The sequence below is a fragment of the Ptychodera flava genome, chromosome 11 (genome assembly GCF_041260155.1).
Source record: "Ptychodera flava strain L36383 chromosome 11, AS_Pfla_20210202, whole genome shotgun sequence".
Lineage (NCBI taxonomy): Eukaryota > Metazoa > Hemichordata > Enteropneusta > Ptychoderidae > Ptychodera > Ptychodera flava.
In genome coordinates this window covers 36869297-36889780 of record NC_091938.1, presented here as the reverse complement: position 1 = coordinate 36889780, position 20484 = coordinate 36869297, and the positions used below count along the sequence as shown (strand labels likewise).

The window sequence follows — 20484 nt, the reverse complement described above, 5'->3', positions numbered from 1 at the left end:
GTTGTGAGCGAAAGACCATGACAAATTCTGAGTTGACACATAGGAAATGTTTGAAAATTTCTGTGACAATGGAAAATCCTTGGATCAGGAACAAAGGAAGTATTTTTAATCTACAACAGCTCAACTATAAAATGGCCTTGGACAGAATACAGCTGAGAATGATAGGCTGGAAAACATGGAGGTGTCCTTAGTGTGCTTGTAAAGGATCAGAGAGGATTTAGGGGGATTAAGGAGCCACCAGGGTACGGATTAGCCGATTCCACTCAATCTGGATGAAGATGCTACACAAGCGATCGGGAAATGAAATGACGGATGTCATTGAAACAAGGTTCTGAGTAATCACACTTTTCAAGATAGACGGTTATTACATGCACAGTCATACTACTACGATGGCATTGTGGTGTATTACTTATCAACATGTGAATATAGTGAATTGCCATTTTTTATAATCCCTTGTTTACTTTGTTGCATCACATATGATACCTTCCATTTGTGTAGACATAATATTACCATTGTTTTTTTCAAATTTGAAAAGCATTCAAGATATTATGTCTTCTGCATATCAATTTGAGTATCAAAGAACAACAACACTTTGTTATCTATCATTCTTGACCACAGTCTGAGAAAGAGTCTCTTGTTCTACAAATTTGCAATATCCAAGAATACAGTCCAGAGTATAGTTAATCATAAAGAAATGTATATGGTTTAACCATAGACCTTTGAGGGTCTACGATTTAACAACATGTTCGACATACTTCATGCTCTCATGTTTTTGCACCAAAAACAAGTTACACAGTTTACTAACTTAAGTAAGTATAAGGTGATGCATCCTAGGACATTTGAGAAGAATAGCGCAGCATATTATGATATAAAGTTCCTTCTGTGAGCCAGTGGCTCTCTGAATCGCTAAAATGCAATACCCTAAACTGGCAAAGTATTTTTACGACATTTTGACTTTCAACTGAGCAGATCACTGTTTGCACAAAATGCAGTGTCAATAATAATATCAAATCAAAATGACCTGATGAAAAAGGTTGATTTTTCCCATTACAAGTACCTGATTTGACCTTAGATTCGAGGAGGACAGAAATTTCTTTGAGCATTTCACCAGCATTTAAACAACTTCTGTGGTCCTCATCAAGCATAGAAATACACTAACCTTTTGGGTGAATAATACTGATATTACTGCACAAGTCATTCGATTGGTGAAGATTTTTTGTGATAGTATGTTTGCTCTGAAAACGCACCTTGTCATGTAATAATTGTAAAGACATGCAACACAAGAAGTTCATTGTGAGGTATAAGGCATGTAAATAAAATAGAAGACACCATTCTAACTTCCTTGGATTCGGAAGTTTGCATATGTTGTTAACAGAGTAATGTTTGGCTGCCTTTTAAGGTCACAGAATGCATCGTGCGCTCTAGTGGAAAATATTGAGGTTGTTTTGGTCAGAATTGCTTACAGAGGGCCATTGTACGGTCGCATTGACACCCAACAAAGGTCAGAGCTAGCTTAGTTAGATTAGCCCAGAACTTGAAATACTGCCTGAACACCAGGGTTGAGCCAGACTGTGTCCATATTATTATGGTTCCTTGCTCGTGCAGGGACCGCGATCTTACTAATGAGGGTGCCTCTTTCGGCATCCCGAGGATTTTTGACTGCGTGTACGTTTCTACACGACTGCGTTCACGAGCAATAATTTGATACGAAACTGGATCGTGCATGAATTGACTTAGTCCACGGAGAAGTGTCCACAGATGTTATGTTCGAGTATCATCGATGGTTAATTGGACTGTTCCAGCCGACAGATCGCGCAGTATCGATGAATCTATGTGACGCACGATTCAATGTAGGAATCTTGACCTTATCAGCGTGCTAACTTGTCCCGGCTTTTACTATGTCGGCCAGACGCGCGATAAGATCGATAAGAATCGTGCCGTTTTCAATTCAATCAAACTCCGCAATATATCTCTGTCAATCTGCACCTAAATATTGGATGACATGTCAACTATCTACGACGTAAGTGAGGTAATTTCGCTTGCGAACAAATGCAAAACGTAAACAAAATCATACCAAAACAAACTTCACCTGAACGACAGCTGGTGAGAGACGACTCCATGTCGTTAAGGGGTATGTAAGTTTTGCGACAATTGGACGGGAGCTTCGAACCGAATGTTCAGGATTTTTCCAGACAATTTAACACTATTACGCTGTTAGAAGGTGACACCAAATGACCAACAGATAAACTAAAACAACGTATGCGAACAACTGAGCAGGTTTCCGATATATAGATATGTCCAATTTTACGACATAGTGTCAACTGTTTACGACTGCGAGAATGGCGCCCTTTCAAAGGATTTCGAATAACCAATTCGATTAATATTGGTACTTTCAATACTAGAAGTGCCAAGGGAAACGACTTAATTTTTCTTATTATAATCGGAGCAACATTTCGCTTTATAACAGTCATTCGTTGCCTTTATAATTCAAAGTAAATATTTTTGATTGGATAGAATTTTTTACATTGACTCCCAGTTTCTACGTTACTTTTTTTAATTTTCAGATCCCCCGGGCACCGGGTAATTTGCTGTTGAAATTAAAACTCTATTGCACGACCTTTACATTAACGTTATTGCAATTATTTTCGCCTGTCGGGTGTTATTTGCAAATATGCCATATGTAATCCACAGCAACGCTTAATAACGTTCAGCTCTACTAATCATCTTTCAGTTCAAATTTTTTAGGCTTATCGGCATAATTCGGGCTTTTTTGATCTTTTGTTTTGTTCCAGTACCTTTCCATTATTACAATATTTCTCCTATTAATATATTTTCCCCGTTTTGTGTCTTTCTTCTGTGAATCCTCTCTGTGTACCCTTTTCTGCATCCTCCGTAGAACTCTGTAAAACCAATAGGGCCTAGGGACTAGTCAATTTCTTGGCCGGGGGGTCACCCTGTTTTTGACTTTGGTGATGGGGGTCACCATGTTGAAATGCCCAAATGGGGTCAATGTTTTTTGGGTTTTTTTGTTTGTTTTTTTTTTGTTTTTGAATTTCGACACCGACTCATAAGCTCTTACTTGCCTAAAATGCATCATGCCAGCCACAAATTTCATCATTCAGTTGCGGCCTTTGGGCGCGTAACTTTAATAATAATAATAATAATAACTTTGGTGATGATAAAACATATTTTTCAGATCCCCCATCAAGCGCGAAACTTTAATATATCAGACATATATATAAGATATATCTGTATGTTTAAAATTTTGGGCGCGTTCGTTTAAACATATTTTTCAGCATTCCCTTCAACCGCATGACTTTCATATATCAGACATGTAGGCCTATATCAGAGATAACTGGATGTTTAATATTTTCCGACGAGCCCTTGGGGCGCGTACTTTAATATATCAGAGATATATGTCAGAAATATCTTGGATGTCTCCATATTGAAAGTCTGTTTTGCAAAATGTCCTAATTATTAGGAAATCTGCAGTCCATATGAAAAGCATGACAAATTCCTGATACTTTTCTTTTTTCTCTATGAGAATTCAGTATAAGAAAGCAACATGCACTAATGTTTCACAATCACATTTTTCTTACAACAGTTCTAAACATCTGGTTATGCATAAAAAGTGTGGAATACATTCACAACTCATTCAAAACACTGTATTACAAACTTTAGAATACACACACATATACACACACACACACACACACACATATATATATGTACATATATATATATATATATATATATATATATATATATTATATATATATATATATATATATATATATATATATATATATATATATATATATATATATACTGAATTATTGAATTTATATTCCACCTTTTGTTTTACCTTTGTCAAGCGCAGGTGGTTCACCCTGTTTTCTAAAGTTGGGGGGTCAGCTACCTTTTGACGTCGACAAAAAATAATCCACGGCCCCCAAAGCAGAAGAAACTGACCAGTCCCCTAGGCCCTATAGGTCTATGCTTCATACATCCTGGGCATAGCCTACATCCATATGTGCGCGCACTCAGAGTTTATCGAAGGTTATATTATATAAGATTATAAGAAATGTAAGAGTGTACATATATATATGTAGGCCTATGTACGATTTTTTCAGCAAGAACCAGTTTACATACATACATACATACATACATACATACATACATACATACATACATACATACATACATACATACATACATACATACATACATACATACATACATACATACATACATACATACATACATACATACATACATACATACATACATACATACATACATACATACATACATACATACATACATACATACATACATACATACATACATACATATTTGTACATGTTTAATCCTTCATATTCACTATATTCCCTTCATCCCTCCATATATAAGTAGTTTTAATTGGTTGACTTCATAGCAATTCAGTAGCCACCGTCAGTCGAGCAAACCCTCCTGTTTTCTTGTTCGTCAAAGATGGTTTGCACCAGCCATACTAAAACGTGCATTCTGCAGGTTTTCAATGCTTTATGGAAATAAAAAGGGAAATTCGTCCGTGGGTCAAAACGAACAACATTCAGTAGAGAAGTAACATATTCCCCGCCGGCGGATTATCAACTTAGTTGATCATATTGACACAAATATCTTCAGACGCATGTCTATACTTTCTGCGGAGACTTGGTGGATTTCATCAACTACAGATTTCGATAAATAGCCGCAAGATGCAATTACAAGAATGGCAAAATGGTTAGTAAAGACTGAGGACGAACCACAGGAGATTACCAGTAAAACGTTTATGCTTCAACTTAAAAGGCTTCATGATAGCCACTGCAGAAATCCCCGAGCTATCTGCTATCTTCACTGTCATCACAGAGAAGATTTCCAAGATGTGATTGAGCAAACTTGAATTCAGAGCATGACAATGTACAATTGCTACACTAGTTCACAAACACGCGCGCACATTATATATATATATATATATATATATATATATATATTATATATATATATATATATATATATATATATATATATATATATATATATATATATATATATATATATATATATATCTGTTGGCTTTGCGGAATCCAACAGCTGCACAGCGTACCCAACATTTACAAATTTAATTGTGAATTGCAAAATTCGCCTTTTATCAATAATATCGATCATCAACACGGTGCTTGCATTCTAAGTTCTTTTGAGAATTTTAGGAGATTTTGCTATATTCCTGAGATCAAAGATCTAAGAGAGACAAATCTCTCTTGTTTTGATGTTTATTTGTATATGGTTACACGTAAATATACTGTACCAATGGTCACTCTTTGTCTGCTGCCAATATTGGTGTTTGTGTGTTTCATTAACCTGATGATAATTGGGGCTTTTGTACTTTACTTCTCTTATTCGTCAGGGGAAACATTTAAAAATACGGAAAATATGTTATTTACACAAAACAAATAAAATGGGTTCAAGTTGAGGACGGTAAAAGCATGGAAGTGAGGTCGAAAAGGACCGCTCAGCTGTCTAGTATGATCCTTATTGGCTGAATCTTGCTAGAATGCATTGTCTACCAGAGGTCTTAGTTTTGTTTAATATTCCAAGAAATACAGTTAAATAATGATATTAGGGTCAGTGCTTGATACGACGAAGTTTTTAATGATCAAGAAACTATTTCAACGAGTGGCAAATACCTAACCGTGTGGACTTTTCTGGGCCAAATGCAATCCGTGGGTCGAGAACACATCAAGTGTAGCATTCCAAGCTTCAATCACGCAGACTACAATTTCCACACGGTAATTTGAAAACCAATTACTCATTAATATGATCTATAAATACATCCTGACTCAAGTCTAGAGAGGAAAGGCCACAGCGCCGTAACTGGGTGAGGTTGAATAGGTGATAGGTGCGATTAACCCCCTGAATGTACGTCGGTCAGAAACAATTAAGCACCGTGTTGTGTCATTAGGAATAGTTAACCTCTCAAGTCAGCCATCACAAAGTTGTAGTTCAGATAATGTGATCGATAAAATAATTCCTACTTTCGTCATCTCGTTTACTGGAAAATACATGATGGGTTATCCAAGTTGAGTCGAAAGCCCGTCCGAAGGTTGTTTCCCGGGATCTAGGAATTCATTGGGTGACTGACTGATCACCAAGTAATTCCGTTTTTGCTATTATTATCGACGTGGCATTTCAGACGCGGCCGGCAATTGGCTTCATTATTGCTGAATGCAACAGCGACGCAGGACTACATCGGCTGAATGTCTAACATATCATGTCTTAAATTCCAAGAAGCTTGTACGAAGGCCCTGCGCAGGTAGCTGTCCGCTTTTGACTACACGCTAACCTTGCCACATTGAACCGACATCCAGGTCCTTTGTGTTTATCTGTGTACTAGCCGACCTTTTTATCCTGAGATATGCAAGCGCAGTACTGGTGTCAATCATGCAAAAGAGTCCGACAAACGCGATGAATCTTTTTATCGATTTGGATTCCTAAGCTGCTCAAACACGAAATCTTACACAAAAACCCAAAGTTCACCGCTCGCAATCCTCCTGCCGAGGACGTGAGATGCAGTGTATCACCCTCAGTCAGGATTCCGTGATAAAAAAAACAGACATCGCAACAACCAAGTAATAGTAGACAACATGCAAAAAAAGTGATAGCATCTTTAACTTTTCAAAGTTATTTTCTCATTTTATTGTCTCCGTTGTTTCAATTAAAAATGTCCTAATTCCTTATACGTCGACCTAAAGCATGGTTAGCTGTGCACATTGACTGAAAATGCGGCAACTTGGACGTGTGCGATATGCATTGATAACGGAATGTAAAAATTCACTGGTTGTCTGAACTTTGCATTCAAATTTCAACACTGGACTGGTACATTTACGCAGTTCATATACACAATCGTCCAAATGTGACAGAAGAAGAAAAACACACCGTACTAACTACACCGAGGGAACACAGAAAGTTATCAAAAATAGAGTTACTTACTCTCCTAACTGTTAGTTTAATTTCAAATTGTCAACGGTTATCATCATCGATGGATAATAATCAGGTTATTTGAAGTTTGTGATTATTTGCCGCGTGATGAGATGCAAAGATGGGTACAAATTGAATTGTAATTGATTCAGTGAGGAGACATGTTTAACCATTAGTGAATTCTTGGAAATAGATAGTCTCCCTGAGATAGTTTTAAACAACAACAACAAAACAACCATTGTTTTGGAATACTGCCTGTATACTTGAGGTAGTTTAACCCTTGGAAATGTGTTCACTATTGAATTCAATTTTCCCGCTCTGTTATTGCGGCCAGTGCACCAGACTCATATCGATTATAGACCAACTTAGTCGCATCATCTGTGTGTGACTTTACGATTATTAATCATTATAAATGTGAGCTTCTAGAGACCAGAAGTAGGTATCATTCGTTCTATCATCAAGTCTATTCCTTTACCAGTGCATCAAATATCGCCATATTCTTGGTACTATTTTAGTTTCATTGTCTCTGTATTCAAGGTGTTTTCGAACACAGCGTCAATGTATGCTTTTCAACCCCGTGTTACGCATGTGGCACCCTGTAAAACGGAAGATCCGATATTCTTAACCGCGATAAGCAAGCATTTCGACAAGGGAACTACAACAATGACAAAAAGATATGAAACAATGGTCAACAGGCAACCATAGCAAAAATAGTGAGAGTGCTTGCAAAAGTTACCGTTGTCGTCCCTTTCAGTAAGTAGGTCTGTTCTAATCAACAGATGCTGATCGTCGTCAGTTTTATTTCGTTTACAATTAAGGCTGGGAACCTCAAGAGTATGAAAATTGTGGTGCAAAAATATCAAGCCACACTAGGTGGATGATGGGGTCTTGCGCTGAAATCAAAATTGCGCATGCGTTTAGCAAAGATACCTTCTTGAACAACATAGGACCGGCATAAAGAAGATGATGTTGACATCGGCTAGACCGCAAACCACTGCCAATAAAAAACCCCTTCTCACATCTATTTCAATTTCACTTAGGTGCTCCGGTAAACACGTTATACATTACTTCAAATCAAGCACTTTAAAATCAACCCTCGAGTAGTTGTGTTTGCCGACAAGAAAATACATGAGTACAAAGGCTTCGGGCTAATATTTGTTCTGTGCCTCTACAACTTAGGGGAAAGAAATTAAGTATTATATGCTCTGAAAGGCTACCGCCATTCACTTAAGCGATTCGCTTGGATACACAGCCCGTACTGGTTTCAGGAGTCGCCATGTCACACTTTGTTGTCTTTGTTTTTGGCCCATAGATGACTAGTCGAGATGTTTTGTCTAATCGACCTACTCCATATACTTGACACGTAAAACCTAACTGTCTGGCTGGTGATACTTTTCCGTTTTCCTTTGAACAAGCTTCGACATGGCAGTTGTTTTGAAGCTGTCGTCAGATTGAAGTAGATAATGTTAGCATTTTACTGAAGTAAACGGTTATTGGGCATGTTCCCTTGGACAAGTCTTTTGAAGTGTATTCTCTGTTATAAAAGCCTCAGTTCTAAAGGTTGAAATTTGCTTCCAAGAGATTGTAAAAAAGTTATGACGCGTAACCAAAAGATTCTGCAACCAACATAATTATAGAAGCAGCTTCAGTTATTCCATACTTTGCACATTTTGCGATGGTGAATTATGTTCTTACCGCATCGTATGTCACTCAGAATGAACTTCAGGTTAAACCGTCACTGGGTCTGTAAATTAAAGATTTTGGTCCTTTCCATTTATGACGCGTGTAACAATTCGGCCCAAGATATTAGCTAGGGACGCTTTCCGAGCTCGGATTCATAAGGGCCTGTGACAGATATGTTGCTACCTGAATTACATGAGAACAGTCATAACCTTGACATTGATAACATTGATACACCGTCATTAGTTCTTCGGAGAATAAACAGCGATAAAATAATAGTAGCACACACAAACGAAAGTATTCATTAAGTAAGAAAAACAGATTCGTCGGGGAAAGATGGGCATCGTAGTGAGGTTTTGAAAACTCTGTGTGATATTTTTGTCAACGCGGGACAGGGAAGAAAGGAAGTTGTTAGTAATATTTGTAGATACATGGCCAGATATACATATCACAGCATATGGGTAGACAGCTTGGTAGTTACATGTACACAGATGGGTGGACTGCTTGATGGATGGATGGATGGATGGATGGATGGATGGATGGATGTTTGGTTGGTGGAGTCGGTCGCTCAGTTGACATGATAGATAGATAGATAGATAGATAGATAGATAGATGGTGGATGGATGGATGGATGGATGGATGGATGGATGGATGGATGGATGGATGGATGGATGGATGGATGGATGGATGGATGGATGGATGGATGGATGGATGGATGGATGGATGGATGGATGGATGGATGGGATAGATAGATAGATAGATAGATAGATAGATAGATAGATAGATAGATAGATAGATAGATAGTCTTGTTTGCTGATTTGGTGATGTAAAGTTACCGTTTTGGTTTCTAAATTGAAAGTGTCAGTGCAGACTTTATATTGCTCATCACTAACTCTGCATGCCTGGAATACAACCACAGTTTTACCTGAGCATTTGTATAGATTTGATGGTGAAAGAGAGAGTTTGTTCTGGACATCAGTGCATGTATCAGTTTGTTGGCCGCAGTTATTTGTCTGTTTGAGCTGCGAAACTGACGGACTATAAATTGTATTCATCAAGTGGTAAAAGACTGTTAGTGTCTACCCACTTGATATGTTGACGGTATGGAAGATGGATGAGCGTGTAGAATAAATGGGGGAAAAGTGGTTACTTTTAAAAGTCGTCTGCTGCATAGGCTCTCAGACAAGGTTGGCTCAACCTCAGCTGTTCTGGCCGTCTGCCATTAAAGCGACAACCGATAGTATTGACTTGCTGACCGGACTGTTTGTGTTACTGATTCAGTGTGGCCCAGGCTAATCGTTAACTGGTTGTCTGCTGCAAATCCCAAAATCAACAGAAATGAAAAGACACGTCCAAGCTGCCTTTCAACAACTCGCCTAATTTGCTTGTTGTTTCAAAGAGGCATTCAACCGTAGACTATGGAGATGCAGTCCCTGGTCCAACATTCAATCAATTGTCATTCCAATGATTTGAACTCCCACCTTCTTTTCGCCTCCAACCAGATATCTCACTTGTTTGCTCACCTTGACGTTTCAATGATGATCTTCAGCCTTTCTGAACAGTTTAGTTTATTCAGTGATTTCGAAATATTGTGTGGAAAATTATAACATCTTCCGAATTGAGAAGAACATTTTCGGGATCAACAATAAACTATCGTTTGTCATACTTGCGGATACTGCAATTACTGCGAAGGCCTAAATAAGCTCCCGTTCCACCCAAACAATTTCACATGATATTGGTCAAGAATGGGACACAATCTTTCTTTGTTCATGTATGCTTTAATGATCTTTTCAAATCATCAAACATTTGAAAACCACTGGCCATCGTTAGTTTTGCTCTGGAGGTAGTTTTCTTTGCAGAGATGAGGCAATTCAACTGATATTGCTCTTCGTTATTATGATTGATGTGCGTTTTGATATCTCACAAATCTCAAACAATGATTGAATCAATATGATTTGAATCAACTATAGGCCGCACATGCAGTCTAAATGATATTTCAAAGAAAGGGTAATTGCATGCAATTAGCAGAAAGTATAATTGAAATCATGTGAAAATGCCATCACGATGTGCATATTTGATATTTAACATTACCCGAATCAGTTGACATCGAATCAACTCGTCAGTGGAACAAATCACAGAGATTTCATCTCCGTTTCTTTAAGGAATTTTCAATAACAGTCGACTTTATATCAATGAAAACTCTTGCACCATTAACGACACACAATCACTTCGTGGCGGGGAAATGCCGTTCGTGAATTTTAAATTCCACTTGAAATGCATCAGCAGTCACTGCCACGTTACCCGGGAAACATTCTCCATTGTTGCCATTGGTAACGATGATTGACAGCGCAAGGAATCGAATGATTGTCACAGCGATAAACTCGAACATAATGGCAGTCGGTTTTACCTTCTAGAAGAAAAAAGACAGACATCTGAAAAAAATCTCTGCCTGGAGCTTTTCTTTGCTATTATGCTGTCTACTTCAATTTGCCGTCTTTCAACTGAACCCGCGGCAGGAGTGCAGTTTACCCAGAACTGTAAATGACACATCTTTAGATGCTAATTACCCATAAATCAATCGTTAATTGTGCCACCGGTTTCTTTCCCTCTGAAGATGTATTTTGAGAGATTTCTAGAACTCTCCGGGCACTGGTGAATGTTAATGTTAGACTGTCCCTGAGTTTAGTCGAGTAGGATTCCCTCTGATCGCTGTAAGCGGTTTTCTGCCGTGTGGAGTGGGCAAAAATCTCACCTAGACTCTCAAATCTAAATGTATTGTTCTCCTATTGAGACCAGGTAATTGCAAAATTGCTACCATTTTGACATCTTCCCCGCTAGACAAAAAATGTGTCGTCTTGATTTGCCTGTCACTTGTTGTGTAATCATAGCTTCTTCAAAGCTTTTTGTAAGGTAACACGGGATTTGTTAAATGTTATAGAATGTCAGAATTTTCGACGGGTACTTCAGAACATGCAATCAATGTTGCCTCCGAGACGGCCCTTCGATTTGTCTCAACTGTGTGTGGTTAGGGCTTTCACAGTATTTTCTCCATAATACTTGCACATACAGACTGTTTACGCACTTGATGTTTGCTTTTCTTAAGAGCATCTTTTAGTAGGAGACCACACGGCTCAAATTTCGAGTAAAACCGGATAAACGGGATTTTTTTTCTTGGGCTAGGTATTAGTCGTTATGCAACTGTAACTTTTGCCAAAACTTGTACGCTGATTGACGGTTGTGATGGGCATTACGTGGCGGAGCCATTGAAAAATGTGAAATTTTATACTCGGCTGATATTGAAGGAGGTCTTTACTTTGGCTTGATGGCCCTCTGCCCGTTTTGAGGGCCGACACCGATCCACTCTGCATGGTAAATACGGCACCCAAAACACACAAACTTGCATACAGCAAAGTAACAAAGCAACTTAAACAAGTGGTTCTAAACCTAGCACTCTACGATGACTTTTCGCCGAAAATGTTCAAGAAGTTGGTGCCACTTCGCTCCTTAGAAAGTCGGCCTCATGGAACTCTAAAAGGGGAGAGTACAGCCGGATGTTTAAGTAGTCCTTGTTAAGTACCATGACAACGGAAGATACTTGGTGCTGGGTGACAGTTGAGCATGTAATACGAATATCCAAAGAAAAAATGAAAATTATCAACAATGTGGTGTCTGTTTTGGCAAATATTAAGATACAAAACGTAAAATAAATGTTTACTCAGCAAACTTTGAGGGAAAAATGTCGACTTGAATATGCCAAGCAGCGCTAAGCGACCCAGGTGAAAGTTCAGACAATACACTTTCGTCTGAATAACCTGAACATGTTGAACCTGTAACCTGAATTGTGCTTATCTACTGGAATAACTAGAAAAGAAACAGATTTTTGCCAAAATCGCCGGGGATAGCATTTACTGCGTGAATCGGAAATGTGTCGCTGTGAAAAGGGTGAACTATTTCTAGTCAAAACACCAAACAATATGCATTCTCTGTTTTGTGACACAAGTTCCACCAAGTATTGACGGTTGTTGTGTGTTTTGGCGTCTCACAGTGAGGGAGGTCTGTGGTTCAAAAAAACATCAAACTTTTTGAAAGACTTGCCCGTGTATATCGCTTCCGTAGGCATTCAATTGAACCCTCCCACGGTAAACCTGCGAATAGAAATTCAAACGCTGAAGGGGTCGCCAACATCTCTGAATAAAGTTCACGGCATAGCAGTCTTCCCGCCTTTAGCAGTCAGCCTTATCGTCAAGGCCTGGCCTATTTACTTTAGCCACTGTGACGTGTAGGAATGGCCGATTTTGGGGCGTACTCCGGAATCGTCAGGTGATACTACTACATTGAAGAGTGAACATTTGTTACTTCCCACTTTTTAAAAATACTCACTTGTCAAAATTACGTAATCGACCGAAGAAGTCTGATCTCACTTTCAAAAGCCATGCAGATAATGTATGTGTTTCGGCTGTTAAAAGTAATAATTATTTGGCAAAGCTACTAATTTTACAGGCCAGAAAAAACTTTCCTCTTGACATCCAATTTTCAAGTGGATTCTTTCATCCTAAACATAGTATTTAAACGGTCAAAACATTTCCTTTCAGCCCAAATTCTTTTTCATACCTCATTTCACAGCATGCGTCCGAGGAATTTCGACCGTTCAGCTGGGAAAATGTGGCCGACTACGTTAAAACCATTAGCGGTCGAAAAGCAACTCCCTCCAGGAAACACCCGGAAGATTTACGTGTAGGATCGACAGTGAACGAATTTCAGATATCAGGTCCATCGGGTCCAGATTGTTTAGACTGCAATTAGAAAGGAATGAAAGTGAAGGTCTAATTTCTTTTCTTTTCTGAAAAAAATATTGTAACAAATCAACAAAGGTAGTCACAAAACTCAAACATGACGGCACAATGTTAAAAGTTTCTTCTCTGGAAATTGCTGATGTTCAAAACTTGAAAGGGAAAGATGAGAGTGGGTAAAAGTGGCCATGACCAGTACAAGAAAGATGGTGCACAATTTCAAAAATTGGGTAGTTAGGATCTGGTGTTGGTTCATATTCCTGCTATAGGTGTCTTCAACCCCTTGTTTGTCACACTCGAAGCAAGATACCTGAAACTAACTTTTCCTTTGTCAAACCACTCCCATTGTTACCGGAGTAAGGTTTATGTTTGAGATTTAAGGGACGGTAAGACTGAAAAGGGAGGGAATTAGTCTTTGCAACACATCTTGACGAGTTGAGCTATTTTTTTTCTAAGTTGTCTATCGGGAAAGTGTGTGTAGTTTTCTTTAGCCCTACAGACAGTTTAGAGTCAGGGCAGCACTGTTATAGTTTGTTAGTGTGTAAACCCGGTAACCCGACAACGCGGTTGAATACATACACTGCCCTGCCCTGACTGTCGTCTGCACTTCTTTTGGCTGCTATGTAACCTTCTTCTGTTGGAATCCACATTAATGCAGTTTAAAGTGTGTTCGAGTTGAATAAGATTAGTCCGCTGTTTGTTTATTTTCTGTCTGCCGTGCTTCTTAAAGGCTGTGTTGACTCAGTCCGTTTGTGCATACTTTTCATTTTCAAGTCTCCCTTTCAATGCAGTGCCAAATCACGTGGGAGGGGAGGTCGAACGCTGCACTGCGATGCCCAGCAAACAGTTCAATAAAAAAGATTATAAGCTCATACAGACACGGCATAAAAGTAGATGATTGACAGTTCTTGGGGACATTATTTGTGCACGTTTATCACTTTTCTATCATGTAGACGATGGACAGGAAACGGGTCCGGTGAGAATTTGGTGCTTTTTAATACAATTTATTTTAAATCGGAGTCGACGACCAAAAGTCTACGTACCATCGCTCTGTTTCTCTTCCTCACAACTGAATGGGACTAATTACGCTAATTGTGGTGCCAAAGAATGGATGTGATGGTAACAGCCATGAGCCAATTACGTACGCACATACCACGAAGGACACCTGTCGTCCCCTATTGCCACAATAGTTGTTTCCTAAAATATGCAAATCAAAGATTATTAATAGAAATGAGAAACTCGACATGATTTTATGAATCAACCTGAAATGTATGTCAGTTTAGTATAATGTTTAATCTTTCCTGTATTCGATATTAACATATTCTTTCGACGCACAATTTTCATTGGCGAAGGAATGGCTACTTTTACACTTGACACTGGCGGGAAAAACAGCGAATTTAGCGTTCAGCCAACGACAATTGGCGAAAAATCCTCTTAACAGCCAGACTACACCGACATTTTATGACTTCAAATACTGATTAACTGAGCTTAAATGATCCAACAATAGATTCAAATGTAAGTTGTTGTAACTAAATGATGTCATTGAGCCGACATGATTTCGATTTTTGTCACGTCCCTACGGCGTTTGTACCTTCTCCCCTGAGCTGGTCAACAGTACATTTAATTTGGGTCTTCCTTTCAAAACAGACTGTCCGTTTCCTTTGAAATCTTCAGCCAGACTTACTTTCTGAGATCCAATAACAATCAGTCTCACAAATACTTCCCTTCCGTTTTGCGCTGAAAAAATATTGGCGGTTATTCTACTACAACTACTTTGTCGTCTCTAATCAATCTCTCTCGATTGATCAACCGGCAGTCAGAAATATAATCCTGTTTAAAAACGTTTTATTTTATCAATAATTTGTTCAGTTTTCTTACGCAACGGCGAAAAAACAACGGCTTCCGCGGTTTCAGAATAACAATGGAGTCTGACAACTGGATTGGCTTACAATCGCTTTGGTTTGAAAAGTCGCTGCAAGGAACTTATAATCCTATCTCAACGTCTTGGAAAGAAAAAACAACGTAACAACAACATACACACCCGTCGGCCTTTCACTAATACGTTGGAATGTGTGACCTTTGACCTAGAGTACCAGTCATTCGTCATAATCGACTGTACGCTAAAAGCCGTGATTACATAACCCTATCGATAAAGCACTGCTGATGGGTTTATCATTAAAAATAATATTATTATTGTGAGTGTAATTTGTGAAAGGTATCGATCCCGACGAACTCTTTCAACAATAGTCAAAATCGAAATAACATCGGATTCATTTGTCTGCTGCGGACTGAGGTACATTCAGCTTCGGAATGTAAGCAGCAGTTTCGACGCCACACAGCCGCCACAGCTAGAGCTAATATACATCATGCTGTCTCCGAATTTAATTTATACAAAAGCTATTTTCATCTGTGGAGATCTACATTAAGTTATATTCGATACATCAATTACAAAAGTAATATAAATATTATTAGGTCTTTCCTTGATATTTTTGTTTCAATCATTAAGAAAATAATCAATTAAAATTTCTAGAATTTTCGATGGTTTAAATCATACTGTCGCATTTGATTGCTATGAACGTTGTCGAAACAATGCCTTCAATTTCAGAAAATGGGATACTCATTGTGGCAAACCTCTCCAGGAATGCCTGGTAAATTTAGATAATGTTGCAATTGTTTTCCAGAAGAGAAAAGAGGTAGCAGGAAGGGTCTGTAGACAATTCACTTTTTTAGGGAAAATAGGTACGGAGAAGGACATCGAAACCCTGCGAAATATGATATACATGAATGTGCTAATATCATAATTTCATGTTCAAAAGTGTGGATGCATGTCCCATATGTAATTTGAATTTCTCCTCTTCATTATTGACCAAAGCGGTGCATGTCATCGTAGCCTTCAGCAACGTCAGAGAAGGGACAATTGAATAAGGGTTAATGCTTGGCATGTATTGGTGTGTTTGACAGCTTTGTGTGGCTGATTTTTTCCATAAAATCCACTAATAGCTTCACAAAACTGTTTCCATCAGGCCATTGTGCGTAATCCCTGAAATCTGCCTTCTTGCACCATCTGTCTGCTGCGAGTTCCAAATAACCAAAGGACCTCTCTATTGATGTTGATAAAGTGGAAAAAAATGGAAAGAAAAAATACCATTTGACATGACGCACTGATTTGCAAAACTCCAAGCCGGTGCATCCGTGGAGTATCGTAAAATACATAAAACAGTAAGACAAAAGCGTTATGTTGATCTATTTGAGCTTACATAGTTCTGTTATCATGTTTTCTCATCCCTACTATGAGCCATATCGGTGAGTTATTAATACTAGGGTTGTTGTAATTGTGGTAATCACTATACAGAATAAACTTTTGCGTAGAGCCTTTAGTTTATTGAGCACAATATTATCAATTTTAATGGGCTATATTTTCAATCACAGTATTTTTATAGAGCCCGGCAAGCCGTCTGAAAACCAGTCTAGCATTAAATCTTACCTAGTTGTTGTTGTTGTTGTTGTTGTTGTTGTTGTTGTTGTTGTTGGTGGTGGTGGTGGTGGTGGTGGTGGTGTTTGTGATGGTGGTGGTGGTGGTAGTGTTGTTTACCAATCATGAAGCTGTGTCGCAAGGCTGGCACAAGGTACCATGCATATCTGCTATTGTTCTTTGAGTAAATAACGATGATTTGTGTTCCGTAACACTTTCACATCGAAAGAGAATCATTTTTTAGATTGATGTTCACAACTTTGCGCAAGCTGTCAACAAATTTGTTGTGCAGCACATTATTGTATATAAACTTTGAAATTACTTACGGATAAAGATTGTGTCCTGAAAAAAGGTAAACTGAAAAGGGTACAGTATGAATACTGAGTGTTGAGTTTTTTATGGATACAGAACATCACAGGATACTCGCATGATTAGCAAGCAACCTGTTACACCGAGATGACAATCAATGTTTAATCGGCAGAAACTATATTGACATTTTGGATGGCTTCGCTTTTGCAACGTACAGTTCATAAATGCATAGCAATGTACTGTCAGTGTATGGAGAAAACGTTGGCTCTCCTTGCTGCAAACCATTTCCAAATGGAGAGAAACGTCATGAAATATGTATTTGTAAGTTTCCTTTTCTGAAGAAAACAGAAAATGTAAAATATTTAAAATGAAAATGACATATTATACTTGTGTGTAATACTTACATCCCTTGGCCTACTGTACTTATTTAAATATTTTGAAAGAACACAAAACAAAAAAAAAACGTTTCATTTCGCTATATCGATCACGGTAGCTTTGTAAATCATGATTTTGCTTACCATTTTGAAACAGATTTCAAGACTTTGAACTTTATCGAAAGGGTTGCTGAACTGATTTGGGTATATTTGTTTTTTAAAACCTTTCTCTGGGGTCTCCTGAACTGTGGGTTTATTTTGAATTACAAAAAATATGTCGACAATGTCGGAACTAATTGTAATTATGTTGATTAGATTAAGCTGTCGGACAGCAGTAGCGCAATGTGCACTGGGCGTTCTTGCATGGCTAGTGTTAGCTTGATAAGAATGACGGCCCCATTATTGGATTCAGCTTGGCGTGGAGTACGTGTGTTCGCACAATCGCACCTTTCATCTGTTCAAGCATTCTATTTGGCTGTCATTCATCGAAATTGTCGATGCTGTTCTTATCACAACTGCAGAACGATGTGCTGACACGTTCTGGGAGTGCAGCATCCGTCAGCTGTGAAGATATTGCCGCCTGACTGCGTCCATCTCTTGCTTGTTTACATTTCATTTAATTTCAATAATTCTCATAATTGTTGTTTTTCTGTCCGAATGCTGATGCTTTCGTTTTGTTTCTCCTTGAGGAAACCAACTTTCTTCAGTCAATAACCTCCATTTCCGTTTGTCAGGTTACTTTCCCACTCTCTAACATACAATCAGATTTACAATTTTAACTTGAAGGAAGAGGACGTCCTTACCATGATGTCGGTTACAGTCAAATGCGCTTCGATTTTTAGCATATAGCAATCCTGACCTCATGTTCACAGCGTGATGTCATCCAAAGAAATATCGAAAATTTCGACCACATTTATCAAAATAAGGGATCCTCTCACCTGTAAACATTCGCCGGCGTATGGATTTCCCCGAGTTCGGCATCATCACTGTAAGATATCACTGGCCAAAATTATGCACATGGTGCCGATTGTGGAATGTCACGTGTTGAATATTGCTGGCATGAAAGTTGAAGCAAGTGTGACTTCAGTGCAACTAATTAATACAAAATGGTCTTCAGCAATACCAACGGGTATTCCGCATTGATTCAAGCCAGTACATAATTGCGCAATCTAATATGATCAATTAAGCAAATAAGAACGACAGCTGGTTGACGCAGGGCATACCGTGTCAGGAGAAAACATCTTTCATTCGAAGTGTTGCATTACTCACGTTTGAGGAGAAACTCCTGTTTTTACACTTGTCGCATTCATCTTCAAATACCTGAAACTTCTTTTAAATTTATAGTCATATAAAGACAACAAATGAATATAAAGTCATTTCTTTATATGTTCATTACATGCTACTCTGATCTAGCTGCTTTGATGGATTCTGTGGCAGTTGAGCCTATTGGGCAGCTGTACTTCGATGTCACTGGTACAAAACAAGTTGCTGGCAAGAGCGACGAACAGCAAGAAACTCATTATATTACCAAGATACGTTCGTAAAATACAAAAAGTAAGTACCACCTCCAATGAAAGGTTCATCAATTGTCGCTCTTATCCCTGACTGGATATAAAAAGTGGAATTAATAAACATGGCGATAAACATACAGGCGTTCTTCCAATTTTCGTCTTCGTCGGATCTTTAACCACGACTCGGCGACTACAACGATATTAGCAATGTATATTCAAGAACTCGTCGAGTATTATCTCTTACGATTGCAATTATGTGGCATCGCCTATAGTCGTGAAATATTAATGTAATCAAGAAAATCTTTCCGATATGTTGATCGCTTGAGCCTTTGATGGAATTTCGTTTTGACATACGCTATCTCCAGGATGGATAATTTTATATGCATTCCTGTTCTGTCACTCTACGCCTAGAGAAAACCTTATGAGTTTTCTTTCTCAAACACAATAATTATCATATAAACATCTTGACCAGATTTTTTATATTTGCGAAATATCTTCTAAACTTGGTAACAATCACTGATCAAGTTCATATTTGATTTGATTAATTCGTAACCGTCATCATTTGTTTTCTGACCCTCGAATATTTTATTCTAAAGAGAATTAATGTGGATATTTATAGACGTAGTATGACTTGCATAAATAGCGGAATAAACTGAAAGAAATGTGTTCATCAAGTCAAAAGTATGATTAAATGATGTCATCGTGGAGGATTTACACGAAGCATATGCACGCACGCGCAAAACACCTCCCGATAATCTACATTGAAGTGTTGTTCCACATATATTTGTAATTTCAATCGTGTACCAACACATCTGGTACGCAAAAAGTATGGCTGACGAACTCTTCTCCAATCTCTAATCATATCGGTATGAGATGTAATATTGAATGGCCTTTCAAACTATACTTCCTGTAATATATCACTTATGCCAGGAAGAGTTCAGAACTTCATCGAGTGCGTCACTGCCCATGGTTCACTTCTGGGCATAACATCGATGACAATTACCCCTTTGTGGTATGCAAACATAATTTATTGTCCGCTCTTGCCTTCATATTGATTCCCCTCCAACTCCTCTGATCCACATCCGCTTCAGTATCCCCCCACCATACGTCCGTCCGCAGCAGCGGTGTTCCTATTCCTCGCAGTGTTTCGCCGGTGTTTTCCAGTTTCACCTCCGACATATTGAGTTCAGTCTAGACAAGTCGTGTTGGTTTCTGGTGTGTCGATTTCACATGCCAGTCGCAATGTACATGCTGGGCATGACATGTTACGGTACTGGTGCCTTAATTTGCTTTTATAACACAGTTCGAGTTCTCGGCATGCCTCGAGTGAAAAACAAATACATCGCACC

At 38.5% G+C, this 20484-nt stretch overlaps 1 protein-coding gene across 3 annotated transcripts in view; it reads right to left on the bottom strand.

Moving 5' to 3' along the window:
• The window catches only part of LOC139144198 (BTB/POZ domain-containing protein 9-like), a 101966-nt gene extending 87330 nt beyond the window's left edge, over positions 1-14636 (bottom strand). Inside the window, exons 1-2 of one of the 3 annotated variants that reach the window (XM_070714849.1) lie at positions 14513-14636; positions 13291-13472 (exon numbers count right to left, since the gene is read on the bottom strand). The gene's annotated coding sequence lies outside the window, so the exon portion shown is untranslated. Of the gene's footprint in view, positions 1-2074; positions 2169-13290; positions 13473-14512 lie in introns of those variants that run through there. The other 2 variants (XM_070714851.1, XM_070714848.1) reach the window with 2 other exon arrangements.
• Positions 14637-20484: the final 5848 nt, after the last annotated feature.